A 5187-nucleotide genomic window follows, 5' to 3' on the forward strand; every position below is an offset into this window, starting at 1 on the left:
GTACAGCGGCCTGCAGAGAGCACTGTAACCAGACAAGTTCAATTTTGGGCCTGTTATCAAATTACTCATGGAATTAATTAGCCACAGCTGATACGACCTGCCACCAGTGATGTGCTACATCCCCCCTGAATTTTTTCGATACCGGCTTTTTGCTGACGATAATTAGCATTGGCACTTAGTGAATCTGTGTACACAGAGTACAGTAAAGAAAGAACTTAATTTTGATTAGCTTTATTTTAGTCGACAACAGTTGATTCTTAGCGGCGTAGGATATCAGGCAACAGAGACGGCTCTAGTAACACTTAATCTAATCTCTAGTTAATAGCTAATTTGTGTGCCACGACCTGTTTTAATTTAGTGTTAATCTCAAATTTATTAAACAAGATTGTCCTCCTGTAAAGAGCGTCCACGTCGTTTATTATTGTAACCATGACGACAAAGTCCTCTGACCTTAAAGAAAAGCACAATGGTTTCTTGATCCTACCCAAGTCATTTTCGTGCCTAAACCTAACCACTGTTCCATAAGCATCACCATATGTTCATTATTGCCACCATGATGATAAAGGTGTGGTGCAACTGCAGCAGCAGGGATGCTATTTCAGGAGATGCTCCTGTGTCATATCTAGGGTTGCAAAGGGGCAATTTCTGGAAAGTTTCCGGTTAATTTCCATGGGAAGTTAAGCTTGGGAATTATTGGGAATTAATGGGAATTTAGGGGAACTAACTGGGAATATATTACATATATATACATATATTATATATGTTTATTCCACAGGCTCAAATGTGTGCCTTCAATTGTCTTTGTGCTTCAGGCTCAAAAGTGTGGTCCAGTCTTCTAGAAATCTACTGTACATATGATGGAGTAATGCACAGTGCCAGTAGGGGTTGTGGTCTCGTTAGCCATGCAGTAAGCAGTGTGCTCTGTGCATGTAATTGAGGAATGGCATGGATATTCAAGTGTATTTGAATGGCATCTGTTTGTTTTAGTCAAGATTATGCTAAAATATACTTTCCTCAACTATATTTAAGTTCCCTATGAAGAGCCAACCTTCAATTTTGAAAATTCACAGTTTATTCCCATAATTTCCCATAAATTCCCATGGAAAGTTTCCATTTTGGAAAATTCCTGGAATTTTGCAACCCTAGTCGTATCAGTGGGCAGGGACAAACAACCTATAGGGTTGTTCAGGTTGGAGGACTTGTAGTAAGCCCTCATCATTGTAACTAGTTTGAATTAAAGAGCGGCTGGTGCAACTGTCTCCTGGTGCAACACCCTTCACAGAAAGACTGAAGCCCGGAAACCATGGAGCTGTGGCTGATATCTAAGGGGGAAGAATAAAGAGAATATCTTTTCCCGGGATCAACAAAGGATCATATAATCATTATTTTTCCATGAGACACAATGTGCAGACCTACTGTGCTCTTTCTCCGAAAAGCACTGCTTCATATTTAAACAGCTCCACACCAGTCAGAGCTGCCCAGAACAAGCCTGCTTCAGTCTGACATAAATCCCTGACTGAGTGGAAAAGAGAAGATGTTGTTTAAGAGTAAGCAAGTTTTACTCATTCACTTTTTAAACTAGCATGTGGATTGAACTCATTTAATCGTCCAGGAGCTGACACACTTCTCCAACATGTCGGACTGGTTAAAGAATAAAACCAAACAACTGTCAAATCTGTGTTTCTCATACTTGGTCACAGAAATCACTTTGATCTCTCTGGCCAGATGGTTCAAGTAAGTAATTCAACAGTTTTACTGCCCTGCATGAGTTTACATGAGTCCTTTCACTGGACACGAAAATGCCTGAATTCCACTAATGCCCCGATCTCACAAAGTGACACTCTGCTTTCTAATTGCCCCACAGGGGGGGAAGTCACAGTCCACATTTGGCAGTGCCCTGGCCAAGATTCAATTCTTGTTAACTAATTGGTTTGAGTAAATTACTAAACGTACTTTGTCATGCTGTGGTTTCTATGGAAATCCTCCCAGAGAATTATCTTCTCTGCACACCGGAGGTGCTTCTGACAAAACAGCTGCAATCCAGAGTTAATGCTACTTTCCCTCATTTACAGCATGTTCTTTTCAGCATTGCACTGAATGGATCATTGTTTGTGAAAAGGGATTTTCTTATCTCCAGATTAAGTGACAGGCTCTGCGGCTCTTTCAGCGGTCTGCAAAAGTCTGGTGACAGTGAACGCTTGACAGTTTCAAGATCGCTGAGATTCTCCAGAGCAGGAAAATCTGACAGTGAGAGTTCCCGTTTTAGTGCAGTAAGATAAGCAGTATTCTCACAGTACCATTTACTGGCATTCATCTACACAGTCAATAGATATTATCCTAACCTTACCTGACTGCCTTAATGGAAGATGTTTGTACTTTGCTGGACTCGAGCCCTGCGTAGCAACTCTGTTTGCCCTGGCAACAAATGTTATGAGGACAAAGTCCAGCCTCCGAGACGTTTTAACACTTTGCAGCTTGTAAAAGCACACAGGGATGTGTGCTGGCTTTCATACGAGATTTAATGTAGACGCTACAGCAATAAATCACTGAATAATAAAAATAAGACGTTGGTATCAAAACTATACACCCTAATTGGAATGAAATGGTTTGCTGTGATGTGCTGAATGGAGAGCAGGGTTTTGATTACAGGGTGTTAGGTATAAGGCTGTTAGTGACTCTTGTGTTTCAGTAAATCATAAACCAATAATGTTAAAACAGACGGCTGGCTTGGTGCATGGAGGCCACTGGCTTTGGTTATTGTGCTACCATTAGTGGTGGACCACTGCTGCTCCAGCCCCAGTGGTCTCATCATGTCTGTCACTGTAGTTACATGAAAGCTAAAATCAACTCTGAGCAAGTCTATAGAGCATTAATCAATAAATGAGAAAAATAAATAAGCAGCGCAAATAATACACCTTGTACAATAGATTTTGTATAATGGGATTTTGATGGCAACAGAAGAGAAGATTGCATTCACAGTAAATCCATAACCAGTCCAACACCACAGCAATCCAAAATAAGCCATAAAGAAGCTTCTTTTCCCCTGGATTGTGAGTAGTTCTCGTTTTCTAACTCGGTTTCAGTAACTCAGTAAAAGGTTTCATTCTCCAGACCCCAAGACTGAACTGAATTGCAATGAGCCTATACTGGATGAAATGGAAGCTAATTGCCTCAGCTTACATGTGCTTGCTGAATCAGATAATTGAAGAATGTGTGTGTGCTGTATGATAAAAGGCTGCTTTGATTGGTGAATTTCCAAGCTGCAGACTATGAGGTCTAATGATTTGGTGCTATAAAAATAGAACAGAATAGAATTGAATTATATTTCAGGTTCACCTGGAAGGAAGTATTTTTCTGACTAAATATCAGCTTGGCTTCTGGAAACACACACAGTGGAAATGAAAACAGTTTCACAGGGACTTTGAACTCCAGTTGTGTTCCTGTCGACATGCATCAGTAAGTAACTGACACTGTATATGTTTACATCGCCCCCGCTCTGTGTTAACTGTATACTGTAGTAACATAAACCCCCATGACAAGGTTTACTAACTGCTCAGTTAAAGTAATGCCGCGCAGGAGCACATGCTGCAGATCCATAATCAATCCTGACTCTAATGACTGTGAATGCTGTGGTGATTAGTGCTTTGTCCCCAGACAAAACCTCCCCCCACAACAGATGGAGTTACTGCAGCCCAGGGAAGCTCGAGCTCCTGTTTAAACAAATTAGCCGACGGCAAAACCTTGAATATTATACTGTTCACTGCACAGATGTGTTCATAAAATCATCCATATCAATGTTCCTGAGCTTGAGCTGGTCTGCACTTTCGACCAGATGGCTACAGTCAGTCATGACAGGACCAGATGAAGGCGGCAGGAGTTTTATTGGCTTAGCTGATGGGGGTAATGGGTGGATTTTGCTCAGTAAAATGTCCCAGCTACCATTTTAGTTATTTATGGAGGAAAGTCAGTGTGCAAACATGTTTTTATATGTTATCACTCTTCATTGATCTTGCACAAACTGAGTAGCTGATAAGTTTACACTGGTAATGGCTTTGTTTGTCATTTGACTTGAGGATATCATATTCTGCTGATGACAGCTTCAGGCCTAAATGTGTAAGACAACTGCACAAGTTTCTGTTTTCCCAAGATCACTTGTACTGGAAATAGGTGTGTTTTGAAAAGCACAAGTGTTGCAAATGTGAGGTGAGATGGCATCTCTCAGTAGGAGCTGCAGCCCGTGGTGTCATGTGATGAATGAGACACATTTCTGGCTTTAAATGGTTCAAAATTATTTTTTTTAAAGGAGGATAAAGCCTAAACTGTAGCTGTTCACCTGAATTCACAGAAATTTCAAGATGGTTTATTTAACATTTAGAATCATGTGATAGGGTTTTGTTTGCTTGTCTTTTTAGTAGAAATCACAATTAAGTAGTTTATGATAACTTTTTTTTTTAAAGTATATTTTTTTGGGCTTTTATGCCTTTAATGGACAGCACAGTGGAGAGTGACAGGAAACAGGGAGGCAGAGAGAGGGGGAATGACATGCAGCGAAAGACCGTCCGATGCAGGATTCGAACCGGGGCCAACTGCAGCGAGGACTGTAGCCTCTACACATGGGGCGCCTGCTTAAACCACTACGCTACACGACGCCCCAGTTTATGATAACTTTATATAGTGTTTTATGATTTGACAGAATTTTCACATTTAAATCTGCCACATCTTGGACTCTATGAAAGTTTTAAAGGAGAATAAATTCCTTATAAACTATAGCTATTCAGCAGTGTTCAAAAGAAACTTAATGATGTAGCAGTTTATTTATTTATAATGCTGTTTTATTTGTTTTTATTGTAGAAAGGACAGTTTATTGTTACCACAAATCACCTTATAAAAACTGTGTATAACATACAGTGTATACAACCCAACAAAGTAAAAACTCATTAGAGCATTTACCTCCGCCAAGGCAAAATATTGACCAAAATGTCTCGCAATGTTCTCGCCATGTATGATTGGACAAGCTCAATAACACTCTCTAGTTGGACAGAATAAGAGATTATGTCAACAGCCCTCATCCCCATGGTGTAGGTCTTCTGGCACTTTCTTTTGCAGTAAAGAAATAATAAAATTCAAAGCAATCCATCCAATTGGTGGAGAGACATTTAAAACCAAATCTTACTGTGGCACTAATGG

Source organism: Seriola lalandi, unplaced genomic scaffold (genome assembly GCF_002814215.2).
Source record: "Seriola lalandi dorsalis isolate HSWRI2012SDOR001 ecotype SW California unplaced genomic scaffold, Sedor1 jcf7180002054446, whole genome shotgun sequence".
Classification (NCBI taxonomy): Eukaryota; Metazoa; Chordata; class Actinopteri; order Carangiformes; family Carangidae; genus Seriola; species Seriola lalandi.